The sequence below is a fragment of the Abramis brama genome, assembly GCF_963993115.1.
Source record: "Abramis brama genome assembly, chromosome: 8".
Taxonomy (NCBI): Eukaryota; Metazoa; Chordata; class Actinopteri; order Cypriniformes; family Leuciscidae; genus Abramis; species Abramis brama.
This window is the reverse complement of record NC_139970.1, coordinates 21,839,932-21,855,638: the sequence shown is the minus strand read 5'-3', so window position 1 is coordinate 21,855,638 and position 15,707 is coordinate 21,839,932. Positions and strand designations below refer to the sequence as shown.

At 39.4% G+C, this 15,707-nt stretch overlaps 1 protein-coding gene across 2 annotated transcripts in view; it reads left to right on the top strand.

The window, feature by feature from the left end:
• Window positions 1–15,707, top strand: part of bmpr2b (bone morphogenetic protein receptor, type II b (serine/threonine kinase)) — a 77,828-nt gene that overhangs the window by 11,719 nt on the left and 50,402 nt on the right. Inside the window, exon 1 of one of the 2 annotated variants that reach the window (XM_084122469.1) lies at window positions 578–647. The exons of the other annotated variant lie outside the window; for it this stretch is intronic. The gene's annotated coding sequence lies outside the window, so the exon portion shown is untranslated. Of the gene's footprint in view, window positions 1–577; window positions 648–15,707 lie in introns of those variants that run through there. 2 annotated transcript variants of the gene reach the window in all.

Genomic DNA, 15,707 nt, shown 5'->3' with positions numbered 1-15,707 from the left:
TTTGGACTAAACCACTAAATTCATATGGATTAGCCTAGTTTTACGATCTCTGTATGAACCTTTTGAAGCGTTAAAGTGGTAGTTGCATAGCTTTCAATGGAGGGACAGAAAGCTCTCTGATTTCATCAAAAAATATCTTCATTTGCGTTACGAAGATCAAAGAAAGTCTTACGGGTTTGGAACGACAGGGTGAGTAATTAATGTATTTATTTCTGAGTGAAGTAACCCTTTAAGCAGACTTTACCTCACCAAGTTGAGCCGTATTGCATTGGAAAACTTGGCGAGTCTCGTAGCCTCTCCAGCGGAGGGAGGAGGATCCATTCTCTTGCCAACAGCGCCTACATGTCTGGGTGGTGAGAGGCAAGTGCACACCAGAGCTCTCTGGATGGGAGGTGTATTTGTGGAGGGGTATTTCAAAACCCTGGCACAGCTCTCTCTGTGGTCAGAGGCTCAATTCCGAAGCTTTTCAAGCTGCCCTCCGCCACAGTCACACGGCAAACCTGATCGAGAAAAGCCAGTGGAAAAAGCGAGGAGCTGACAAACCTGCCAGCCGTTAAACACCCCTGATCTTGTTGCCATGTAGTTGTTGGTGCATGAAAGGCTCGTATTTTAAGGTGACCCGCGTGTTAATGTGGGTTCATTTTGAGGTAAATACTTTATAACTTTTTGAACAATTAATAATGACCCTGCTGTGTGCATTTCTGCTAAATTATGAACACACTTAATGCAGTTCTCTCACGTTCCTGTTGGGATTGTGAGCAAACATGCTCCGTTGACTGTTGACACGTGCAACATCAACATTAGCTCTGCCGTCAGTGGCTTGACCTCGAGCCAAAGCCATCAACGATTTATGAATCCCAGCAAGCTGGATTCAAGATAATTTGTGTAGTATTTACGTTTTAATGAGATACAAGTTCAGCCCTCAGCTTCTGCCCGTGACAAAAATAGGTTGGCGCTGTCAGGCCCTTCTTGTGATTAATACTGTTTGGACACAGATGTTCAACTACTTTTGAAACTAGGAGTTTGTAGACATGAGTAGCCCTGATGGTACGTGTCCTCTTTCCACAAGCTATGTCTTCGTCTAGACCGATGTCCAAAAACAAAAGTGGCAGGTGGGTCAATGACATAAGAGTGTCTGATAAAAAAAAAAAAAAAAAAGGACAAATATTTTACAATCTAGTTTGAATGCATGTGTCTTTTTAGAAATGTACTTTTTGCATTCATGTTGGTTTCATATGGTTTTGAGAACTTTTATACCACTTCAACAAGTTTTAATTTAATGATAAAAATGTCATGTTGTGTATCATGTAAAAGCAGTAATTATAGTAATTATAATTATAAAACGGATAGTTCCGGTCCTTGATTCTGATTGGTTGAGCCGCGTTCGAAGCTGTTGTAAATTAACCAACGAACATACACCTGTGACCACATTACATTAGTATTACTGCGCAACTGTGATTCTTTGTTGCTGTGTGTGTTGCTTAGCAACCTCTTTGGAACTACATTGCTTGGCGGAGGAATAAATGTGTTATAACATTATATTTTTTGTTGCTGGTGTTTATTTTATGAATAAAATATTAAAATGAATATTTTTATGGAGTTACCGTTTTATAAAAGCAATAAGCCCCTTGAAGCCGTGTTTTACAGTGGATTTAGAACAGCTAAGGGGCGTTGTTAGGCACGACGCGGAGCGGAGTTTATTGCTTAAATGTATAGTTTCCTTATACCGTAAATACATTTACAGTAGTGTATGCATCTTAATCATTATTTTAAAAAATGTTTTAAATAAAACATTTTTTTAAATACCATGGATTAATAATTCAAAATATTATATTTTTCTGGAGTTGCCCCACTAGACATTTTACAACCTGAGCTAACCTTGCCTTGTCATTAAAAGGTCAAATTTTCTGATGTTTTAAGAGAATTGACACACAGTCATGAGGGTCTGATTTATTTCATTTATTTGTTTCATGCATGTTGGTCACAACTTTGATTTGGCAGAAAAAAGTTTTATATTTTAAAATATTAGTAAGAAACTGTGAATTGACAATATTTTGAGCAAATAGCTGAGAAAATTACGTTTTGGTCAAAGACTAGGCCTACATCTGGATGGGATTCAGAATGATGATCTGGGTCGACATTTCATCCGGTAACATTAGGCAGTTTAGGCATCGCTTGTTTCTGCTGCTTCTTCGCCTGTGTTTTGATCCGGAGATTCTTTACTCTTTCAGAAGATGTCTAATAGCGCCCCCTACCATAACAGCGAAAGCCAAAAATGTCCTTCAATGGCTGGGAAGCGTTGTTTCACAAATTATGGAAATTTCCTTCAATGGTGGGGAAAGAGTTAATTCATAAGTTTAAAACATGCTCATTGAGGTGGTGTATTTAAATCATTGTATGTATGAATTGCATTTTATTTTTGAATTAGATTGAAAATAAGCGTCACGTCATTGACCTATACAGCGTATCACTTGCAACACATTGGTGAGCTCTTGGGTTGTAATTGTCTTGAGACAGTATTGTTTTACTGGGCCTTGCCTGCTTTGTCGTCTCTCTGGTCGTGTAGGTATATCTTCACGACCAGCCGTGTGGCTTGTAAGGAATGTGGCGGTTCTCGTGTATCAAAGTCCTTCACCTTGTTAATTAGCTTGAGGGTGTGCAGGAGTGTCTTTAATTACTGTCAGTCTCTGTAATTGTTGAAAAAAGAGCCAGTCGCTTAGTGACAGTGGCTTCCTTTTTTTATGAAGTAGGATCTTCTCGCTGCGGGTTCCCATAGTGACAGCGAAGGCCTGTGGTTACTGCACATTCAGCGAGTTTTAATTATCCCAACCGCATTCACAAACCTCCTGATCCTTTGTACGGATAATCTTGGACTTCCTCCTCTGTGATGATAGGTAAATAAGTCTGGAGATTGTTAATCTGGGCCTCATAAAGGGGCGTGATGGATGGAGACGGAGACGCCATCTGGCCGAGCAGTGGTCTGATCTGCATGGTTTATACCGGTCTTAGTCCCTCTGCTATTCAGGCAATAGGATTAGAAAGTGTGGAAGTTACATTACTACACACAGCTGATCTAAGATCTGTTTCAGTGTTTCATGCATAAATTGGTAGTGGTCGACCGATATATCGCCAAGGCCGATATATCGGCCGATATTTGCCATTTTTGAAATATCGGCATCGGCCGATAAGTTTTTCTGATTGGCCGATGTGTTGAAAGCGGGACTTTTATTTTGACGGCGCTCCGGACTTTTATTTTGACGGGCGGCGCTGAGAGAACACCAGCGCCAGAAGAGAACGGCAGCTCCTCAGATGATGTCAGATCAAACAGCGCTCACTCACTCACTCACATTCTCCATCTTCATTAATTTACGATCTCTGTCAGTCATATCTAATACTTTGTTAGACAGAGCTGGTAAACAAAGTAAATGGTAACTTATGCCAAGTAAGTAAAGTAAAGCGTTTGCTTTTATATTATTTGTAACAGAAAAGGCAAACAATCAGGCTAAAATACTTTCTCATTTGCCGTCAACATTCAGCAAATGCGCATCTACGTCATTTAAACAAATCTCTGAATAGGGAATGTGAAGGGGACGTCACGCCGTGTTGCATTATGGGTCCGCCGCCATATTGAGAGGATCGCGCCCTATTCCGCTGTATGTGAATTCATGTGTTGGATAGGGTTAACGATGTCCAGATTTATGAGCGGAGGTAACGTTAGTGCGTCTGGATCTGTAATCCAGTCTTGGGCTGCTAAATCATATGGATCAACGTTGTTTATCGCGGACAGTTTGTCCAAATAACGTTTTTGGCAGTGGCATTTAGTTTCTCCCGATAGGGTCCCTTCTCTTTTTCTTTCAATTTCTTCCGTTTTTCTTCAATTTTACCTCGTTTTAGCCAAACACACCCAACTATTACATGTCATAGCAACGGGCGGCGAAAAGGTAAACAGAGATCGTGCCTCCTAAGATGGCGCCCACGTCCCATAATGCAACACTGCGTGACGTACCTTCACATTCCCTATATCTAATAAACATTTAATTTCACAAACCTTGCAGATTTAATCGAATCCAGCTGTGATATCTTGTGAAGTGTGCATTACTGTCTGCAAGTGACGGTCGGTCCGTGCGAAGTGAGTGAATGCGAACAGAAGATCAGCTTCAGGAGACGCGATCAAAAAACTTTAAATCCTTCATTTTAAAATATGCTGATATATAACCAGTTGCCAACTGTGTCATATTCATATCGTTTTCACTGTGCTGTATGTAAAATTAGCGTTACCTTGTCTTTATTTGAAAAAAATATGATTACCAGCACGAAATTACCAGAATACTGAGAGCCCTGTTACAGTGTTTACTTTCTTTTTATTCACATATTCATATATTTCTAAACAATTACTTTGTGAAAAATACTGTAATAGGATTGCAAATTTAAGAAGTTGCCATCTAAAGTATAAAAGCATGTTTATTTTAAAATTTTGTTTTATAATTTATTAAATATTGATTAAAATAAATATATATAAAAAATATCGGCTTTATATCGGCCATCGGCCACCCTGCTCTCCAAGATATCGGCATCGGCCATCAAAAAAACAATATCGGTCGACCACTATAAATTGGTGAGATTTGGGTGACATTGGCAAAAAGCCACAAACTAAATTAGTTGGACTAGTGTCGTGGACATCCAGTGGTTACAATCTTCTCTTCTTGACCAAACATACAAGATCATGCAGATGAAGGAACTGGGGACGCAACAACGAATCCATAAAATCAATAAAAGTGGATAATGAAAATAATCAACGAGTTTCATTATTGATTAGTTGGATGTGTGTTGTGACAGAGAATCTGAGTCAGTAATGTCACTTTACAGTAAATCAAATTTAAAAAATGATTACTTAAAATACTGCAATATAATATAAGCATTATTTTAATAAAAAAATTAAATATTTTTGCACATTTGTGTCACTATGAGCCTCCCTATGTCACATTTCCCTATGCAGTTTTTGCAACAGTTGGTCACGTGGATTTGCTTGGTTTTGTTAGAAAGCTGCTTGGTTTGAAAGTGACTTATGTGTGTGCGGTGCTGCATACTATTGCCAATAGACAATGGACTTTTTGTCTACTAAATCTTGCCAAATATTTTCCCAAAATGTGACTGCATCTTTAATGTGAGGGATATTTTACATGGGTGTGTTGATACCTGGAGTTCTGGATAAATAAATAAAAAACTCCCAAAACTTTCTTGTATCAGTTTGGGTCATTTTTACAATTAATTTCCAAACATATATTATTTTGCCTGTTCCTACCAAACAATCAGCCAAGTAGTGAGAAACTCACCATTTACTCACCAAAGCCAATATGTACTTCAGCTTGTACTTGGTGCTTGCAGAGTGAACTTAGTCTTACTCTCATTTCTTAAATCTGTCTAAATTCTGACGTAATGATAGCCATTGTCCACAGAGAGCCAGGAAAGGCTCTTCCCACTTGTCTGATCCACATAAAGAGGGATCCACTGCTGTTTTAGGTCATTATAATGGTGGAGTGTGTTACTGTGAGTCTGCTGATGTGTCAGCGGTTCCCGCTGAGCTGACAGCTTCACTGCTCAAAAACCTCATCCAGAACAGAGCGGCGTCTGAGGGGCTTAAGACTGTCCACCCCTCCCCCTCTCCAGACCACCTTCCGCAGTCGCTGGCTCATTCCAGCATTGCAGTTTTATATAATTTCCAATAGAAACCAAAATTTTAAAAAAAATCTTAAAGTGAAGGTGCAGTTCAAGAGATAACCTTTATTTATTTCGCACGGCTCCAGCCTAAGGATTTATACCTTTTTTTTATGCGATGGCCATACAAAAAATATGGTTCTCTGTGGTTCCAAAATTTGTTGTGGGTGTATGGGATGGGCTGGATGGGTGTGAGATTTCCCGGCCTGAAATTTTGTCCCAGTCTGGCCCTGGTGAAGAGTCATCTGTATGCTGTCACTCACAAGACTGTACTCATAATAGTTTTCTGTAAAAAAGTGTTTTAATTATATGGTGCGGGTTGCCCCCTCAGTGTGTTTCACCATGTTAAAATAAACTATGTGGCCTGCAGTGTTTCACTAAATGACGGAGAGAATCCTCACGCTAATTGCTAAATACACTTATTATCATGTTTTACCAGCGGAGACAAAAGTAGAATCAGTACTTTTAACAGCCGAACAAACAGGAAAGATCTGAGGCCAGAAGACAGAAAGACAGGCAAAAACAAAAAATGAGAATTAACACTGGTATGGCATAGACAAGATGTAAAAATCTATGGACAAAATCATGAGTAGTGATGATGCCCAAGTTGCCTCTTTGTACAGTGCAGCATCTAACACCATTGTGGTATCAGTACTTAAAGTACACACAGAACAGTAGCGCTAACGCTAGCTAAACAACTACTGAATGCACCTTTTAGACATAATATGATATACTCTGTGAGTTATGTTAAGTTGTTTACTTTAATTTTTAGTAGTAGTAGTAGTAGTTTTTATCATTAGTTTTTTTTTTTTTACCTTAATGCCCTGTACACATTGTACAATTTTGGGCTGCCTAGCTGTGGCCGTGGCTCCTAAATGGTGGACCTGGCTACGTCGTACAGTGAGAGAGTTCAAAAATGGCCATTTTCAGAAGTTCAGCATGATCATCTCAGTATGTTTGCCGCTACGACCTACGTCTACTGACTAGCCAATACAAATGCAACATGAAATGGCATATTGATCAATGCAACATGGCGCTGAAACTTAAAACTACTTACCTCAAGCTCCATTTGAATGACCAGGGTTGGTCTGGGATGCTGTTTTGGCGTACAATGTAAACAAAGGGAAAATGGTCGAGAATGGTTGTTTTTGCAATAGCTGGAGATAATAAAAGTGGGAATAAAGAAAGAACCGGGCCTTAAATAAGACAAGTGAGGTGTGTGAATGTTGACAAGTGAATGTTGAAGCGAGATAGAAATATAACTCATGACTCATGCGCTGTGTGATGCATTCTGTTTTCCTTCATTCCTTGTTTATTCCTCTTCTCCAGCTCTGTTGATAAGCCCTAATTGCATTGGACCGCTTCACTGCTTTTGTGTTTTTCAAGTGTTTATGAGGTTTTGGTTCAGCTCTCGGTGGAGTGTGTCATGGTCTACGTCGTCCCCGTCTGCGGTTTATGTTTGCTGCGCTGGCGCCGATCACCACGTCTTTGTTCTTTTGTGTGGCGTGTGTTTGTTTAGTGCGTTTTACCGGTGGCATATGTCGAGCTGCTAATGTAACACAACAAACATTGAACATGCGTGTCTGTCAATGTTGTAAATAAGCGTCAGTACACTGCATGACAGTAAGTCACTGTAGTTTGTATCTGTCAGGCCAAAGGGCCAACCAATGTTTTCTTCTCTCCCTTTTTCCCCCCTCCTCTCCCTCTCTTCTTTTTGTCCTTTTTCATGCCCCAAATGGCGTCGGCAATGCTGAGGGGAGTCTCCAAATACTCATTAGTGCATTACTGAAGTCTGGAAGTCTGCCAGCCACTCAGACGTGAGTCCGTGCAGTATTCCGCGGGAACTTAAAGGGAGGAAGGAAAAGAGGTGGGGAATTAGCGCAAAGGAGGACCGAGGGAGAAAAACAACTTTTTTTCTTCGTGTTTTATTTTTGAGCTCCGTATATCGGTGAGCTCTATTGGCTCTAATCCTCGTCAGGATGAGGTGCTGTATTGTGCCGTTGTGCTTTAAAGGACACGGCTAAGCTTATTTTGGTTTCGACTTTTTCCCTTTGACATTTTCTACTTCCTCATCTCATTGCCACATGAAATATGAATCAGCAAGATTAAGCCTGCGTCCTCCCCATTGAAAGGCAGACAAACGCCAGGTGTCTGAGAGTGTGTTTATGTGGATATTGAAAAGGGGACAGGGTGTAAAAAGCCCGGTGTGTTTGTGGTTAAGGCCACTGGCATGTAATCAGATTCAGCGTCATCAATCAGGAGGAGCAGGCGCTTGTGTGAGCTCACATTTCACACCGTAAAAGCAAAAGGTGGGCTTGTGTATTAAACCAGCTCTTCTCTCTGAAAAGACTCTTGGTCTCTCCTGATGCCTTTTTATTTTTTTGGTTTTCATTTTTGGCACAGGATGTTTGTAATTTAAGCCAGTTAAAGTGTTTACTTATGAATCAGTAGACTGATGCGTAGTTGGTAGGAAATTGTCCGCGTGACCAGCCAAATAACAAAACTGAGCATGTGCAAAACTGCGAATTAGAAACTTCATGGATGCCTTGTGAAGTTACTGTGTGTCAGACAAGTAGCCAATCATTTTGATGGAAACCAGAATGACCAGACTGAGCAATATTTCAGATGCTATGTGACAATATTGGTGTATTGAGTTTTGGAAACAAAGATATATGCAATAAAAAATAAAAATATGGAAACAAAGATACATAAAAGCATGCATGTTGTATATGCAAATTGTCTGGATGTTTTTATGTGTAAGTAATGGTTAAATTAAAAAAACAATCAATGTCAAATCGATTAATCGCATCTAACATTAAAGTTTTATATAATATACACACCCATTAATGTGTGTGTGTGTGTGTATAATGTATGTATATGTGATCAGATTTTCCTCCTCATGTAAATTCAATTTCATAATCAGGTTTATAATAGTTGTCAGTGGGACACTTCCAATAACCACAGACCTTTTTCACATCAGCGGCATCTTTGATTTTTAACGGGAATGAAAGCGAGGATGTGAGCGATAGACGTAGGACTATATCTCTTCAGTGGGGTTGTACTGTTACTGAATGTTGATTTTGGATTGTTCTGCTCACAAAAAACTGCCAAAATATCTTTCCAAGAAGTTTCAGTAGACAAAAAACTCTAGACAACATGAGCTGTGGAAAATTATAAGTAATCAGGAAGCTTTTTACAGCGTAAAACACAGTAAGTCTATCCTTCACAGCCTCACTTTCATACCTGTCATGGCGCTGCTCTGAATAAGGTCTATTATTTTAGGAAACCGTCAATGTTGTATTTTTTTTTTTTTTTTTTTTTTTTTTTTGGCATGCTGCATAGTCTATACAGTTGATCAGCATTCTAAGGAAGCTGCATGTCTCTACATTTATTAATCCGGTTGTTAGGCCATTCATAGTCTGTATGCATTTGGGAAAGGTCCCAAGAGGTAAACCCTCCTGAGCGTGAGTCACTGACGGACTGGCGTCTGGATCTTTACCTTTACTGCCCTAATGCATTGCATTCCCTGTGCTGTTATCGTGCTTTCTATTCGTAAAGGAGGCCCGAGGCTCATCGTCTCCACTGTAATGTATGATAAAATGGTGCTCCTTGTTACATTACTGCCTGCCAATAAATCACATGTCATAATTTTATTTTGCCGTGGAGCTCGTCTGCTTTCATTGTATCCTGATGTCATGTGTCATCATGATTCTGTCTCGTAAACGCGCAAACTGAAGCTTCAGATGTCTTGACCGTCCACTGGTTCTCTAAGCAGGATCAGCAGTTCTCCTGGCTTTCATCGTCTTGAACACAAAATGCTGCTTTGAGCTCATTCAGCATTCATTGAGGAGCTAAGAGCTTTGGGATGGGTCCGAATCTAGGGCTATTGCCCCTGCTGGGACCCTTTCTCTCCCTCTTCGAGCCCCTCAAAGGAAGGGAAAAGGTGATGCTTTGCATGTGAATGTGCACCTCAGCCTCAGATGTGTAAATAGCAGGCTAAGAGAGTGGCTTTATTCTAGCGGACGTGATTTTGGAGGCTCTACACGGGTTTTCGCTTGGCGTCATTCAGATGTAGGATTGGACTATAAATAGTGTCTGTCCAACAAGAGATTAACTGACCTTCTACTTTCCAACCAAGCATTGTTTTATTGAGCCGAGCTAGAGGCCTTGAGATAATGATTTGCAGTCATGCTACACCTCTGTAAACTCTTTCGAAAAAAGTTTTTGACTGGTATTAGAGTAGTTTTATCAATGCATACAAAAACAGGTCGAAAGACAAAGTTTTAGTTACTTTTTGACACCAAGGCATTTTAAATGAAAAGATCACAGAGTAACTTCAGAATATGCATAAATACTGAAAAAAGTAAATAAATATTTGAAAATTGATATAAATGGTCAAGTTACATGGTCACTGTATAAAAAAGGGTTGAAAGCAGTTTTGTTTTTTATTTTTGTGAAATCCATGACACTTTATTCAAAGATACTTTGATTAATATAAAATTCAGAAGAACAGCATTTATTTGAAATAGAAAACTTTTGTAACATTATGGCATTATGTAGCATCAGCCATCAAAAATTCATATTGGTCGTATCTCTAACCTTCTCTCTGTTGTCCGAGTTGTTTATACATTGTGATATTTCCACAGCTTCATCAACATAAAAACTCCAGAGTCCTGACTCCCAAGTTGAGAACTGGCGTAAGTCTTGGTATGTTGAAATGTTTGGCATTTGCGGTCATGACTAATATCATTACGCATCAAATAAAACAAACAACAATCAGGATTCATTGCTTTGACTTTTGGTTGCTCCATTGTTGATGTGTTCCTTCCAGTAATGCAATCAGCTGAGGTCCAGGTTCTGTTGAGCAGATAGATGAACGTTTGGAAGAATGGGGGGGGAAGTGAGCCGTGTCCAGGCGTTGGAGTGTGACCGGCTAGCAGATCTGAGGCTTTCCTCTGTCTACTCTTACCATCAGTCTCGAACCCTGTCGATATCTAGCCGAACTGACTGCGGCTCACATGGAGGCACAGAGTTTAGTGTAGTTTAGTGAAACCTCATGTCAGAGCATGCCTTTAATTCTCAGATCATCATTTTTAATTAGAACATTGCCTGTATGATGCAGGGTGGAAGTAAATTAAGTTTCAGGCTGCTCTTTCTGCTCATTACCATCAGCATGCTTTATAATCATTAATTTGCTTCCTCCCCACTGATGATGAAGCTTTCCTTATTAAGATCTTCCTTCCTTAATGAAGCTCAACACTGTCTCATATTCAGTATTATATGTTAATATGTTATGTTTATTGATCGCTCTCTACATTTTGAAAATAATGGCAGATGGTAGTAAGTATTAGCTGGATGTGATGCTCAATATTATTGTCCTGGCTATTAATTTATAAAAAATACATTAAAAACATTTATTTGTGTGTGTAATTTGGTGTTTGGCCCGTTTGAGTGTTTTGTTGTTTGAAGCAGTTATTCTAGTTCATATTATTCAAATACTATTATAGTTTTTATTAGTGTTTTGAATTAGTTTTTATTTTTAGTTTCAGTTTTCATTTTAATTTAGTTAAATTTTGTATAATTTTGTTATGTGATTTTTGTCATTTTAGTGTTTTCTTTTTTTTTTTTTTATAAAAAAAATTCCTATTTAGTTACATTTTTTATTTTAGTTAAGTTTAGTTCTTTTGTTTAGTTTATTTTAGCTTTCAGAACAAAAAAAGTTTTTTTTTTATAGTATTAGTTGTTGTTTAACTATATATAACTATACCTGTTCCATCTCTATACAGCACTCTGACTCTGTAGGCATTATTGTCCGACCCGAAATGAACACCGTTACTGATAGTTTCTGATATTATCATCATTCCGTGAGATGAAATTGTCCTGAGAGACTGAGCGCGAGCTCATGAAGCTCCGCCCCCTGGGTCGTCCAGCAGCAGCTTATTTGCATTTAAAGGGCACACACTAAAACAGCGCGTTTTTCTGAGCCCCAAAAAATGACAATTTAAACATGCTGTAAAAAATGATCTGTTGGGTATTTTGAGCTGAAACTTAACATAGACACTCTGGGGACATCAGAGACTTATTTTACATCTTGTGAAAAGGGGCATAATACGGGACCTTTAAAGTGTTTGAAATCAACATGAATACAAAAAGGTTTTTTATTAATATCTTTTATTCAGAAAGGATGCATTAAATTGGTCAAAAGTGACAGTGAAGACATTTATAATTTTACAAAAGATCCCTACTTCTAATCAATGCAATTTCTTTTCATCAAAACAATTCAGACAAAAATGAATGTTTCACGGTTTCCACAAAAGTATTAAGCAGCACAAATACTGCTACTGCCGTCTAGCCAATGGAAGAAAAGGCCTGTATTCCAGAATGAGCGTGTAAGGGCTTGTCATGGTAGGAGTCTGACTGTCAGAGAGAGATTTGTTTGTAGTGATAAGAGTGAGACTGCAGCGTAGTAGGGTGTGTCTGTGCCTCTGGTGGCTCACCGCAGGTGTTCGACAGGTGAGCCGACGGAGGAAGCGTTTTCTCGTTCTCTGAGTGATGTCATCAATTTAATCGCGCCTGTTGATTCATACCAGTTAAACGCTCCTCTTGGACCACTGCCAGCCGATCCAGTCACCCGACTGAGGAAGACAGCCACAAGAGCCATTACTTGTGAATGTTTAACAGTTGTCGCACCAATTACAGGTGTCTTGTTTGACTAGTTTTTTCAAGTTTTAGAGTGGCATTGTTCAACAGTAAAGCAGGAACATGTCTGGTTCCTAGGCAAACCATGAGGAAAAGGCGTGTACGGCGCAGCTCTCAACCACAGCTTACTTTACTTTGTTTTCCAGTTCTTTGTCTGCTTTGCAATAAGATAGCGTCTGACTTCCTCTTACGGCTTTCATTTGCTTCATTCACAGGTTGTATATAGGTGATCTTGCGTATGTTTACGGCATGCATGTTTTGTCTGCCATGGCTGTGTCTGATATCTGCTGCTACCTAGACAAGGGACTCAGTGACGTGATGTCTGTTGATGATGGGACGGCGCGCATTTCTTATATTCTTCACTTCCCCCTATGACAGGAAACAAGAAAATTACGTCTGTCACTGGCAAACAACCATCATGTGATAATATACCAAAAGTACTAAATTTCATTCAAATGTCATAGTTCAAATTAGGACTGTACGATGTATCGAAATTATCGAAATATCGTAAATGTACATATCGCGATGGCTTGCAATAACTGCATTTAGTACTCCGAAAGATTACAGAAAGTTTAGGTCGCCACAGAGAGTAGAATGGACACATGACTGTTACATACGTGTGACATGCTTATTATTATTATTATTATTATTATTAGGTGCAATAAGTGAAGTACTCACGCGAACAGAAAGCCGCCACTCGGACTGGGTCTGACTGTCAGAGAAAATCCCTCACTTTCGTTCTGTCTGAATGTTGTTAGACAGGACACATTTTTTCACTAAGTATCTGTCATATATTATCTGTTTTTCCGTGTGTGTTTTTGGCCTTTACTTTTCTCCATAGCCACCCGCTGCCCTGACCTTACCTTGCACCCAGTCAGACCCTCAGAGCAACCTGAGTTTTTCTTAATCTGGATTTACCCCGACAGACATACACCAAGATACCGGTGCTACATTTATTTTTGTGATTATGTTTAAAATGTATGTTCATATACAGGATACATTCTTCCACTAAGTGACATTGTTGCCAGGCAACTTAGCATCGTGGCACATTAAAAGGTCTGCGTTTATCGTCATTTTACAATTGCTTTGGTTGTGGCTCAGCTAATCAGAAATCAGAGTCAGAACGATCTGAACTTATATAATGTATGTTTTTCCGTTTGTATTATTTTTTTTTTTTTTGCCTTTACTTTTCTCCGTAGCCACCTGCTGCCCTGACCTCACCTTGCACCCAGTCAGATCCTCAGAGCAACCTGATTTTTTTTTTAAGTCTGGATTTACCCAGACAGTCAGACAGACAGAGAGAGAGACGCTGGGGTTACATTGGCCAAAGCAGCTTTAGGACCCCCTGGCGTTAAGGGAGAGCCGGGTGCATTAGAAAAAAGGAGGGGGGAAGGGTCCAGACAGACTTAGCTGTTCCCCCCTAAGCCCCCCCCCCTAAGCCCCCCCCCCCCCCCAGACCACCCCAAAGTCTGGACATAGATACACACATACACACACGACATGGTACAAATCTCCCGCCAGCTGTCAGGACACCAGGCAGTAGGATCTGGTCAGAGGTCATGATTGTTTATTAGGTTGAGTGTTGTTTTTTGTGAGTTTCAGGTCAGAGTTCTCTGCTGTGCGCCGTGTAATCTCCTCTCACACATAAAATATACTAATGGCTCCTATTAGACTATGCCACCCTTCCCTTAAAGTGGCATCTGTCGGTTTACAAAAGAGTATGCACAGTTAGTGCAGCTTATAGCTGGTTTACGCAAAATAATCGTAATTTCGGAATCACGTCCATTTTGTTGCAGAGAAAAAGTAATTTGCATTGTTACAGTTCCTCGGGGGCTGGTTTTGTCTTCTTGGGATTGCTTTGCTGTATTGCAGGGGCCATTTGAAAGGAAGAATTTTGTGTTGCTCAGATGATTAATGACTGACTTGCGGGCCGCTCTTGTGTAAACATCGCCGTGTTCGTCTGCAAGCGACTCTCTGCGGGGCAAATGGCAACAAAACTCTCAAACATGACACTGTGGCGACTTCATTATGTGGGTCAGATTTGTCCCAAGGAAGTGGATTGCGGTGGAAACGTCTCTCACTGTATTCATAGAGCCACAGGCAGATGGAGTTGCTCAGCTGTATACTGTAATGCACGGCACTAGCACTGATTCCTGGAAGTCAGAGTCTTGAGACAGAGACTGTCTCTGCAAGCTCCTGAGAAATGGCAACAAGACTCCCAAAGGGCCCCAAACACTAATATCACAGTTGAAAAAGTGCCAACAAATGCCTGCAGAAGCTAATTGCATTTTGGTGTTTGGCCCGTTTGAATCTGACTGTTTTGTTGTTTGAAGTATATATTATAGTTTTTATTAGTGTTTTGAATTACTTTTTATTTTTAGTTTCAGTTTTCATTTTAATTTAGTTAAATTTTTAATAATTTTGTTATGTGATTTTTAAAATTTTAGTGTTTAAAAAAAATATATTACTATTTAGGTAATGTTTTTATTTTAGTTAAGTTTAGTTCTTTAGTTTATTTGAGCTTTCAGAACAAAGCAATTTTTTTATATATATATATATATGGATTAGTTTGTGAATGAAAAACCTTAATCCATTGTGTCACATTGCAGTAAAAACCTATTTCTGTGAAATAGACGCATTTAAAAAAAAAAAAAAAAAAATGCCAGAGGGCACAAAGCGAGCTGCAGTAGAAAAAGAAAAGTGTACAATGCAACTTGTCCAAAATGCTTCATATTAAACACTTCAAAGAAGGTCACATTAGCATCAAGTTTTACATGGGCATGGTTTCCGCAACAAGCGTTTTTTTTTTATTTATTTTTTTTACAATGTGTAGCATGCTTTACATTCTTTTACGTTTTTACATTTGCTTGAAAGAAAGCATCGGTAAGATATTGAATTTGTCAAAGAAATGACCAACAGATTGGTGGATAATCAGAATAGTAATTAGCCCTATTCTGAAACCAACACCGCTACCAGGTTGGTATCTTGTATCCATCTACATCCATTCTGCTTTCATGCTAATTCAGCTAATCTTATTGAGATGATCATGATATAAAGCAGATGTTAGTGTTAGCGTCCAGGGATGGAGAGCTGGTTTCCTGCAGTGGTGGTTAGATAAGATAAAGTATCCTGGACACGGACAGGGTGGATGAGACTCTGATTGTTATTAATAATCTGAGCAACACTGCAAGCGCCACAGTGTCTGTTGAGTTCAATACAATTCTCTCTTTCTGCGTTTTGCTAATTGTCTAGAGGCCTGTTTTTGTTTTGAAAAGCATTTAAGCCAGATAGCG